Here is a 12,375-nt window from a genome sequence, read left to right as displayed (position 1 = left end):
GGCTGAAAATTAAATGTTTCTCTGTAAAATGGTTTTTAATTGCTGCAGGAATGGTCCATGGAAAAGGAGAAGAAATGGTGAAGACCTTTCCTCCTGAAAGCTATGTTTCAGAGCACTTGCTTTTGAGACTTGTGTATCTTGCCTCTGTAGTTAGTTGGGATTTCTGTGGCATTGTGTTTTTCATTATCTAGAGGAATCTCTTGATAGAAATTTATAGGTCAACTATATTTGAATGTGGCATGCTATTCCTTCAGATTAGACCTCAAGGCTAGTGTGAGTGGAGAATGGACAGGTGATGGGCAGTTGGTATGATTAGTAAACAAGTTCATATGTTATATATTATGACAAAATGATGGCCTTAGGAATGTCTGTCACTTAGAGTATGTAATGCCTTTATGATGTTTTACTCTTTCAATTTCAGATGGGCAGGATAGAAACACCTTTATTGAGAAATTGAAAGTGCAAGATAATTTAGGGGGCAGAGGATGGAAGAAGAGAGGACATTTAGCTTCATCATTCTCAAATCTTCTAGGAAGATTGCTAGCTGGGTGTGGAGGTGCTGCATGTCTGTAATGAGGAGCCATGTATAGTGGCCTTACTTGACTGTACTGCACTCATGAAATGCAGGCGACTTCTGTCTTCCCTCCTGTTTCTAGGAGGGCCAAGCCCCTATATTAGAGAGGAGGTGGCACTCATGGGCATGAAGTGAACAGAAAGAGCTGGTATTTGTGCTGTTACCCACTTTTTAAGACTGATACTTTGCTTATGTCTGCTTCTCTGGAGAGACTAGAGTGCAGTGGTTTGTTAAAGCACTAGTGAGTTTAAAACTTATTTCTTGTTATCTGAGTTTAAATTGCTCCCTTAGTAATGCACTTCTTAGAGTCATCACATGAAAAATGTTTAAACTGAATTGTGAGGACTTTTTCCTTCTCCAGGCCCACCAGTGTTCGTAGCAATTACTTCTGATATCTTGGCTGTACCCTGCCTGCTTACTGGAATCCTAAGGCATCAAACGGATAGTTCTCAACACATCCTTAAGCAGTCAAGCTATTTCTCATGACAGCAGTTGTCTATTTGTTTGTCCTGCTCTTTAATCTGTAAAACAGCACCTTATCTTCTGGTTGATTGATAAATATTTGATGTAGCATTTCAGGGGAAATAGTGTTTGCTATAAGATAATTTATTTTTCTGGGGTTCAAAGGTGGAAAAAAAGCTCAGACTATATTAAGTCCCAAATTTTCTTGAACCTTATAATTGGGAAGATAACTTATATATTAGGCTTTTGCTTTCAAATTATCTAGTACAAGATTAAGCTGTGCAGGATTTGGAGAGTTCTTCCTGAAGGTAGTTTCTGAATGATAATCTTCTGCATACTTGAGAGTTGCTAGTATAATGATATTAATTTCTCTGGGACTGGAATTTTGAAAATGTGATGCAGAGGTTGGTAGTTTAATTTCCTTCCCACACCTCGAGATTGAAAATATACTAGGATTTTTTTTAAATGCTTTCATAGTTTAGTTAGTTATTAAGATACTGAAGTGTCTGTTGACCTTGCAAATTAAAATGGGAAAAAATTGCACCTGTTTTTATGTTTCCTTCACGTGTTTACTTTTTGAGACTCTATCTGCAATAAGAATCTAGAGTGTGGTAAATTGAAATTTAATGTGAAGGCAAGTAAATTCTTTTTTTTGTACAGTTTCATGTTTGCATTAATCCCTCCCCCTCTAAGTCAATGCGTGATTGAAATATTATCAACTGCATTCACTTTTACTGTTTTTAGAGTTACCTTTCTCCTGCATTTTTTCCACTTGAAACACAGAGACTTTTTTTTCCTTTTTTTGATGCTGCAGTTTTGGGATTTTGGGGGAGAGCCAGATTTTGAGGGACCAGCATTTAGTTTCAGTGTATCTGGCATATGATGAAATGCTGGGCAGAAAAGGTCTGTGAAAGATAACTATGTATTTTTACATTTGTTCTGCTGTGTGGTTAGAAAGCAAGTTGAACACTGCTTTTTGGGTGTATGTGCCTGTATTTATATCTCTGTATCTTGGAATTAGGCAGGATTGTGAGGGAGAATATTTAAAGATCCATAAAAATTACTCATTCTCTCTCTGTGATCATCTGTTTTCTGATATCCGTCCTGACACTCGAATATTGAACTGTGAGTCTTGCATGCTGGAATAATAGCCAGTAGTGAAGCTGAGCTTAGTGAGGTTATTATGTACTGCTGGAGTGGGTTTCTTCCTACACTTCTTGAGTCGTTGATCTAGAGAAGACCTTAGGATCCAATGTCGAATTTAAGTGTTAAGGTTGCATACAAATCAGTCAGCTACTCAACATGAAGTACTTCAGCTCACAAAGTATCTGTTAGTTGATGCCCTGTCCTGCTAATCACCTGACTTCTAATAACCAGATTATCTTTTAGCACTTTTAACAATAGTAGTCAAGTGTGTTTAAGCACTTACTTCTGTTTTTTTTAAAAGTAGAATAAATACATATCAAAACAATTTCTTTTACAGCAAATTATTACTTACAACTTCTTCAAAACAACTCTTCTAATATAGGCTAATTTTTATGTTACCTGTAATTATATGCATCCTCTGTTTGTTCAACTTAATGGAAAAAAAAATACAAATTATTTGCTTCCTTTCAGAAGGCAACTGAGGAGACTTTTTTTTCAGTTCATGACCAACTGCATTAATGTAATTGCTAAAGTATTGATTTTATATGTGCACTGCTAGTAATTATGCCCATATATTCATAAGTTCCTATTTTTCTTATTTGGCACTTTGGATTCACCTAAACTTATTTTCAGCTTGAAAAAAATCTGAATATAATTTTTCAGTTTGTCATGGTAGATGAAGAAAATGTAGGGGAAGAATCTTGTGATACTAAATGATTTTTTTTTCTGATCATTGTGAAATCAAAATGTTAGATTTTATGCATAGATCTACTGATCTGCAGTAGAAGTGACTTAATAAATATCTCAACTAATCTTTTTTACAGTATTAAAGATCTATTAGTAGAATATTTCTAAATTAATTTTGCTGCTTTAAGCTATCTTTTCCATTGCTCACTGCTATCATTGGTTTCTCTTATATTGCAGATATAGTGGTGTGATGATGCTTCTTTGCTCTGTCTGAAAATGAAAGTAGTGTCCATTGTGGTGTTCCATCTGGAACTTTTTTCCAATAAGCTTAGCCAAAGTGATAGATACCCTTGGTTTATAATGTAATATTACCAGTTATTTTTAGCATAGGCTCTAGGATATGTTCTTGCAAACTCTGACATACTTGATAGCAGTACTAACCACATCTACATTTTCACAGGACTTCAATGAAATTTCATGTAGATAAGCAGACCCTGATCATTCATGTCATATATTGAAAAAAAATAGAGTAACGGTAACAGGTGACTAGGTACAGTAAACAGTAAAATGGGAAAAATTACTCTGTTTATTAAGTGGTTTTTTTTTTTTTTTTTTGAAATGCAGCATGTTTTTCACAAGTGTGATAGTGGAATAAAATCCAAGTTGATTCTTCTCCTAATTGTCTTTGCAGCCACAAAAACTCCAACATATTGGCTGCATTGAGTTGGATTGGCTTGTTGATACTAATTAGGTAGCGTGTTTTAATTAAAAATTACAAGTCTCTGGTAATGAAAAAGCCAGAAGTAGACCGTAGCCTTAGTTCTACTTTCTAAGTTACCATGTTATGTGGAATACTGGCATTAGGAGAAGTGTCAAAGGTCTTTCTTCTAATGATATGTGAAGTTCTTACTCCTCCTCAGCTATTAACTTTTGGAGTCTACATCAGCACCAAGCGCTTGTATCATGGATTGCAGGTAGTCATAAGCTTGAATAGGTAAACTGGAAGAGATGGCATATTCAACAATCCATTCTGTATCTATAAAGGTGCCATTTACATCTCAAATTGAACTGAATCTTCTCTGGAAGATCACAAGACAAGACAGAGGGAAGTTAATCAGCTCTCCTTAGTTAGAAGCTAAGAAAGCTATTCCAGGCTTTATATCACAGACCATCAGTTCCTAAACAGGGTGTGTATGAAGGGAGTTGCTGGCTAGATATGAACTTGATATAATGTGATACTTATGTTTGTATTTTCAGCCATGCAAGAATTTTATAGATTATAGATAGGAATGCAGTAGGAAAAATTTAGAAGGAAAATTCAGAGCCACTGCTTTAAGGGACAGCAGCTCAATTTTTTTATTCCTGAGAAAACCGGGAAAGTAGCAGTGCAGTCATGAACTGTGGCATTTTTCAGTTTCTAGTTGGGGTGTCCTGGGGAGCTGATAAAACCTATGTTTTGGAAAAGGTAGCTAAGATGTGTTGAACAGCTGTATTTCTATGGATGCTTCATGTTTGTTAAATCTCACAGTGTTCTGGCAGTGGCAGAAACTCTTATTTTCTTGGCAATTCTGTTGCTGCTGTTTGTCGTAAAAGCTTTAGGAATCACAAAACTCGAGGAATCATGAAACTCGGTTTTGTGACTGTGTATTAAGAACTAATCAGGATCTGATCTCCTGAAGAATAACTTCTTTCAGGAAAGATTTCATTTATCAACATAGAAACCTAGATTTATTAGAAGTTTTTCTTTTGGATGAGATGTGTTAGCTGTTCATAAAACAGATGAAAAACCATTCTTCTCTATTTTGACGCTGTATTTGAACTATCTTCAACAAATGTGACCAAGATGCATGTGTAACACACCATGGGTGTGTTACACGTGCATCTTAGATTTACTGCTTTATTCTGGCTTACTAGCCAGGACTACATATTAAAACTTGGTATTCTCAACATTCAGAGTGTATGGCAATATTCCACACAAGCTCACCAGGCAGAGTAAGCTTCTGAGAAAGAGACCCAACTACTTGTAAGCAACTGTCTCCACTCTTGCCAGTAGCTGTGGCTGCAGACCTTCAGTAAAACATGACATTAAGCTAAAAGAAAGGCAGCTAGCAGGTCCAGTTAAAATAATTGAAACTTTTTAAAAGATTCGTTTGTTGCAGTGAATTTTATTTCGCCATGAGGGCTGTGGAAACTTTTGTGTCTGTGTGGGTGGTATAGATTCTCTTTCAGAGAACATGATGGAGGTTCACCAGAACTTTAAAGAGGAAGTCATTCAGCCCAGGTCCTGCACATAAGTGCTTGTTGGTTTTGGTTACATTTTATTAATCTGATAATTAACTCCATTCATACAAATAACAGGGAGCTGTTATGAAGTCTAGCTTGCTAGTAGTGTATATGTTTCAGTTTTGGCTGCCGTAGAAGGAGGAGACCATAATCAGTTTTACGTTTTCTGTGTTTTGACACACTGCTTTTTCTGATTTCATTATGTTCAGATTTGACAAAGAACAAAAATTAATGTTGATGGAATGGTGGTTGTTGTGGTAAGTTATATATTGCTGCTTCTGTGTTGTCAATGTTTGATTCTGGTGTAGAACAAAGTAAATGTGTGGATTTACTGCCGTAGTTTTGTGCAAGGCCACTTACACCCATCATTTTGAAAACACTTCTTAATTGTCTTTCACAGATCCATGTGGATGGTTTAATAAACTGTTCGGCGTCCTGGTGAATCTGTGGTCCTAGCTGAGAAGCTGATTCAGGCTCCTGGGGTGTAAATTGGCAGTGGTGGAGTGATTTGGGTAGGTGACTGTCCACGTACGTTAAAGGAGATAAGGGGAGCTGAATGTTTTGACACAGTTTTTGTTTCAGTTACACTCTTAAATGTTTTATTAATATCTTCTCCCCCTCACGTGTAAGAATGACAAATTTTTAACTTTTAAATTTGTATTACAGTAGCTTGTAGGAATGATGCATAAGAAATGTGAATTGTTTTTCTCTCAAGGGGTGCTGGAGGTATTTGCTGTATTGGTACTGTCTCTTGCACTTGGGTCACAGAGCATGGTCTGTACTTTAAAGTCGGTACAGCTCTGTGTGAGCACTTCTGTAGACTGCCATTGCATCTGGTCTATTTTTTCTGCATTATTTGCTTACTTTGAATTTATAACCCATTTTATGGTAATGTATTCAGGTAGCTTTGTGCAAAAAATAAAATTAATTTCAAAGTATTTCTGCCCTGCATAAGCTAACGAGATGCTGTGGTTCTATCTAGAGAAAGGTTAGAGTGATTTGGGTTGGCTTGGCTTTTTTGTTTGTTTGGGGGTTTTTTGTTTTGGTTTTTGTGTTGTTTTGGGGGAGTCAGCTATTTTTTTTTTCATTTGCATGCATATACTGTTCTGGTTCTGTATGCTTGTTAGTGGTATGTTTAGGATGGGCTAAGACTGAAAGGATTTTTTTAAACTTATTTTTCATTGCATTATTTAATAGCAGATGCATATAGATGCTCAGAAAGGGGTCATAGCACAATAGGGAAAAACTGCCTAGAATGATATGGGTTTTTTTTTTATTTTCCAATTTTTGTCCCTAATTGAAGTGCCACAAAAGTCTTTGATAGATTACAGTATGTACTGGAATAGGATAATATACTGTCTTAGTCCTCATAAGGAGCATTGAGCAAATGCATTTTTTTTATTCTGCTCTCACCATCTTTTGCTCTGATTCGAGATTATAGTTAGAACACACCACAAAGATGTGTAACTAGCCACACAAAATGTTTGACTTTTGAGAGAGAAAATATTTTTATGGCAAAAATAATGTTTTAAATGCTTAATAATTGCTGAAATTATGTGCTTGAAAGTAGAGAAGTCACGATACTTTAATTAGGTAAAATTGTGAAAAGACATTACCAGGTGTAGGAACTTTTTACTTGAAAATGAGTTCATGGGGATAGAGTGGGTTTTAATGAAAAAAAGTTAGATTTTGAGGAGCATATTCTGTTTTTGAGAGGAAAACCCTAAATATGTGTATATATATATATAATGATGTTCTGTGTGATGGCTTCAAAATTGTTTCTGTACATCCTTGTTTACAGAATTTTAAGAAGTGCAATTTTTCTCTGTTAAACTTGGGAGATTTGTTTCATAATTCTCTGACTAGAGAGTGATATTGTGGAAAAAATTGTCACAAAAGAGAAACAATTTTATCATTTTCATAGGCTGGGACTTCTAATAAGCTGCTACTGCCAAGCTAACCCCAAAGTGGAAAAGTTCAGGCAGCAGTGCACAGCTTGGATTTAGAGGAGGTTCTTTCTTTTTTTATGCTACTAATATTGTTCAGTAACTTTGAATATGTGTAAGATAATAGGCAAATACACATATTTAAATGTTGCTAATAATTTTATGTTAAATTAGAACATTGTTTTATAATCCTAGTTTCATTGTGAATCTGCTTGTTTTAACTTGGAAACACTTCAGTATTACTGGGGTAATTCAAATGGTATGCTTAAATGTGAAGTTTGTTTCTTGCTTTGCAATAGTTTGCTCTTAAGTTTAGTCCCCTTTTCACTCCTAACAGTTGATTCACTAGCAGCTTTGATTAATGAGTCTTTACTGGGGTAAGAGAATATCTACCTGCTAAAAAGAACAGGATTGTGAAGCAAATGCTTTTTGATAAGCTTATGGTTGCATACATATCTTTAATAGAATTGTAAAGCATGTTGTAATGAAAAATTTGCTGTAGGCATTACAAAAGATCTAGTAAGTGTTCTTCATGTTTTGTGATCATCTTGGCTAGAGGCCTCTTAATGCCAATTTGATAGGTGTTCTCCAGCTTCTCAAAAGCTTTTTGTAACGAGTAGGTTTCTGGAAAAGTTGCTGTATTTGTCAGGCTGCTGAATTCATAGCACAATTTTAAATGCTTAGGTCCAATGTGAACATAATGTATCAACATGTATTAACAGGTACTGAAATATGACATGGAAATAGAAACCATAGACAAGTTTTTACTTGAGAATAGTCAAAGTACATGAAAGAAACATAAGCCTAAAAGTTGTCAGAGTTTTTTTACTTTTTAACTATTTGTAATCGTCTGATAGGTGAATTTGACAATGCTCTGAAATCTTCACTCTTACAGTGTATTGCAGCTTGTTTATTGATGTATTTGGAGTGTATCTGGTCTTCTGACAATGCTTCATTTAAGGATGCAATTTTGAAGCGGTGTAATTACAGTTAGTTAAGGAAATTCCTATTTCATTGTCTTGCTATCAAGACTTCCACCTGAATAAAGAAAGCTGCGTTGACTAAAAAGGATTCTCTGTATCCTATCCCTTCAGTATTCTTGTGACTTCTTTATTTTGGATGTGTTCCAAGATTCTTACATAAGCTCTGGTTTGCATATTTAATCTGTGAGTCCTCTTGACTTGCTGATTCATTTCTCCTTGTAGCAATAAATGTTGCCTTAATTCTCCCCCTTCCTAGTTATATTTGACAAGTTCTGGCGTGAAATGCCTGCTCAAACATATCTCAGGTGTTCCAGCTGTGAAGGTTAAACTAGTCTGCATGAGATATTTTATCTTGGCAATGCACTAGGGGAACTCATTGTTCTGTGAGCCTGGTGTTCCCTGTAGTGTAGGTGAGGTTATGGACAAGCTGTCTCAATAACTGAAATGATTTTCAGACCCATAGGCACTTCTGTTAACATATTCTGGCCTGCTTTGTTGAATGTTTTTTTCATTTAGGACACCAAAAGAGTAGTAGTTATTTTGTCCCTTAAAATGCGTGCACTGCTAAGAGAGTCTAAACAAGATTAGGTTATCATAGGGTTGACTTGTGTGAACAAGCTTGCTGGCTGTCGCATGGTCAGAATTGGGTATTGTAAGGAAAACATCCTGTCTCCATAGAAGCAACTTTGTTTAATTCTATGCAAAGGCTAGATGTTGGGGTACTAATGCTTGCATTACGTAAGCAGTTCTTGAATCTTGTTTGTCATTTAGTAGCTAGCAAATAAAAAACTTCTTAAACAGTGTCATAAATGTGTGGTGGTATCAGAGGGCAAGTGCATGGAGAATTCTTCTGAAGTATTTAAATAGCATATCTGACTTTGTTTTCCTTCTCTCCTATGCTTTTCCATCTGCATTATTCCATGGAGACAGAATCAAGTGCTAGCTAATGTAGGCAAGTTAACTTGCTTTCAACAGTTGTCTTTGAATCCCAGTGCCTATTTCTTCAAAAGATGTTGCTTTTGTGTCATTCACAGACCTCTCTGACAATTTCCTCCTTTCCTTTTGTTTCTTCTTTTCCCCACTAACCCCAGGATGTTTTTTTCTTAATGGTCCAGTTGAATACATTATAATATGGAAGTATATTGTCCTCCTAGTGGGAAGAAGTGATGGTGAAACAGAAATGCCTGATAGAATAGCTTAGTTTCAGTGATGTCATAAGCAGCTGAGGGTAGTTGTAATGGATCTGCCATAGTTTGTTTTTCTGCCAAAATAACTATCTTAATATGAAGAATGGTATGAATTTACAAATTTAATTGCACAAGCTTATATAAAAATTACAATTTTCTTCTTGTATCATTGCTATGTCAGGGGGATCATACAACAATGTACAGATTGATGTTTTACAGAATTCCACATCAGGATGAGAAATACTGGATGTCACTAAATAAGACCATGTAAATTTGAAGCTAGCTAATCTGCATCAAATTGAGTCCAAAGAAGCCTTGTACGCAGAAAGCAAAAAGAATGAGTTTCTTTAAATTATAGGGAAGGAGTAGCATGGGACGTGCTATGTGTTTTGGAATGCTATACTGCCATGACGATATTATACTACAGATTACATATCTGTGAAGACTTATAGTCATCCAAGACAGGCAGACAGTCATTTTTGTAGAAATAGCATAGTGTTTCTGCAGGTCCACGTGGTCTTCTGACACTTCTGTTGATAAGTAAATGAGGACAACGATGATAAGAGTGAGCTAGCTGACTAGGTAAGTGATGTAAAGGAGTGGGTTTTCCTGTTATGAATCAGCAGCTTCATTTTAGGGTGAAAAGAGATGAGAGATTTTTCTCAAATAAAAATGACTTGAAGTAAACATCAGTTACAGAGAAGAGGCAAGTAGAATATCTATTAAAGCATGTGCAGAAGTAAAAATACCCAATACAAATGCAAGAGACTGGAAATACTGCTCATGAAAGACTGATGAATAATTCTAAGAACATTTATTAAGAAAAAAGTGTTGGGTACTCAGTTTGAAGGAGAGAAGAAAATGCTTAATGGTTGATCTGCATAGTGTCACTGACCCATGGTAGAAAAAGTGATGTGTTTGATAGTTAAAATAGCTGCTGGCAGTTTAGGAAGGGCAAAGTGAAGAAAAAGGACAATTCTATTTTGATGAGAACTGAAAAAATAACATTTATCAATTGGTTTTCTGTGGCCACAGCAGAAATAGCTTGCTATGGACTATAATATTGCAGTCACATACAGGATGACTAACTCCCTAAGTACAGGAAGCTTAATTTTATGCGCAGGTGGTCTTCTACTACTAATACTAAATATTCATTTAAAAGATGATGGATGCAGTATTTTTAGAAGTAATTATAAAAGGATTTGGAGTCACACCTATTATTGAAAGGAGCCAAATAACCAGTAGTGTATTTAAAACCTTGTTTTTGATCAAGTATAAATGACTGTGAATTGACTTTGATTGTACATAATAACTATGAAGTTTAATCAGCAGTATTTATTTGTTCCTTTTTATAATGATCACTTGGAAGCCATTCAGTGAAATCATCTGTATAGAAATTCCTTTTCTACTCAGTTTTGAAGGGAAATCAGTTAAAGGATGTTTTACTAGATGCTTAGAAAACATTGAATCTAAAACAGGCTAATATGGTAGTGATAAGTGTGCATCTGTTAATTAAATGGAGGGGGGAAAAAAGCCATACCAGTGAATTGTGGGTCAGAAGCTTCAGAAAGCAAAGGATGAAGGGGGTCTACCCAAGATGTCTAGGAGGCTAATATTAGGACCACTAAAGTGAATGAGAATGAGATAAAATATACCAAAATATACTTATTTTGAATAAATTTAACAGGTATGTTTAACTTGCTTGGCAGAATAGGAGACTTTTATTATGAAAGTTGAGAAAAACTTGATGATCAACAGACAAATGGTTCACATTATAAATTTTTTGATCAGCTGGAAATAGTTTGACTGCAATCCTGTAATAAGGTAGGTTAATTCTGGTTTTATGGTAGAGGATTATTATTTTCCCTAGAGTATCATGTCAAACTCTTGTTTACTCTTGTAGTTCCCTTTCTCTACCCCTTGAACTAGTTGTTTAAGTGAGAAAGGAGCACTGCTTATCTTTTGCATTTAACTGCTGCTGTTTGAGGATAAAATCTGCCTGATTTGACTCTCTGAGGCTAGGTGGAGAAGCCCCTCTGGTCTTTTTTGCTAATACCAAGCCATGTAAAATTCAACCAAGAGAATGTTCTTGCTCAGTTTACATGTTTATATGGCTTTTGCTTCAATCCTTCCTTACTTTTTATGCTGAAAAGCAAAAAATATTCCAGTGTTATTCTGAATCTCTATTCACAATTACAAATATTGTAACTTATTTTGGAGTAATACCTCCCCTTGAATCCACAGGTAAAACTTTCTGAAAGTTTGGACCTTTTGTAGTAGGTCTGTTTCATGTAGGGCCATGAAAATGTTGGGAGGGCTAAGGTACCTCTTCTGTGAAGACAGGCTGAGAGAGCTGGGGTTCTTCATCCTGGAAAAGAGAAGGCTCCAGAGAAACCTTACAGGACTGTAAGGATCTGGAGGGTGCCTACAAGAAAGATGGAAAGGGACTTTTTGAAAGAGTGTGTGGTGATAGGACAAGGGGGAGTGGCTTTAAACTGAAAGAGGGTAGGTTTAAATTGGATATTAGATAGAAATTCTTTCCTGTGAGGATTGTGAGGCACTGAAACAGGTTGCCCAGAGGAGCTGGGAAGGACCCATCCCAGACTAGATCAGGCTTTGAGCAACCTGATCTAGTGGAAATTGCCTTTTCCTGTAGCAAAATGGTTGGAACTAATGATCTTTAAAGTCCCTTCCAGCACCAGCCGTCCTATGACTGTGTAGCTGACTTAATTGGAGCACAAGGGGAAAAAACCTACCTTCTTGCAGATATCAAGAAAATCGGTTGACTCTTGCCTCTCATGGTAGAATTGTGGACTTATTCTTCTCCCTGAATAAAACAATAAGGACTCAAAGTATTTATTTTCTTGATTTTATGTTTTTATTAAACTTTATTTGGTTTTTTTTTGCTTACTATGGAACAGCAAAGAAACAGACCAGGTAGATGTCTGCTTTAAATTTTCTTTTTGGAAAGCCTAGATGTTTGTACCAGCATAGCTGTACTATTTGGTTTTTATGCATGTATTTTTATAGGTGTAACATATGTAGTTATGCATTTTCATTCACGATGGGTAAAATCAATTATTTCCCAAAGCACTGTGATTACCCTT

General features: G+C 35.8%; 1 protein-coding gene across 2 annotated transcripts in view; it reads left to right on the top strand.

The window, feature by feature from the left end:
* ERBIN (erbb2 interacting protein) overlaps positions 1-12,375 on the top strand; it is a 118,104-nt gene that overhangs the window by 14,285 nt on the left and 91,444 nt on the right. The window contains exon 2 of one of the 2 annotated variants that reach the window (XM_058824350.1): positions 9,776-9,850. The exons of the other annotated variant lie outside the window; for it this stretch is intronic. The gene's annotated coding sequence lies outside the window, so the exon portion shown is untranslated. The remainder of the gene's footprint in view (positions 1-9,775; positions 9,851-12,375) is intronic. 2 annotated transcript variants of the gene reach the window in all.

This window comes from Ammospiza caudacuta, chromosome Z, assembly GCF_027887145.1.
Source record: "Ammospiza caudacuta isolate bAmmCau1 chromosome Z, bAmmCau1.pri, whole genome shotgun sequence".
Taxonomy (NCBI): Eukaryota; Metazoa; Chordata; class Aves; order Passeriformes; family Passerellidae; genus Ammospiza; species Ammospiza caudacuta.
Note: the sequence above shows the minus strand (reverse complement) of the source record. Positions and strands in the feature narration are given on the sequence as shown.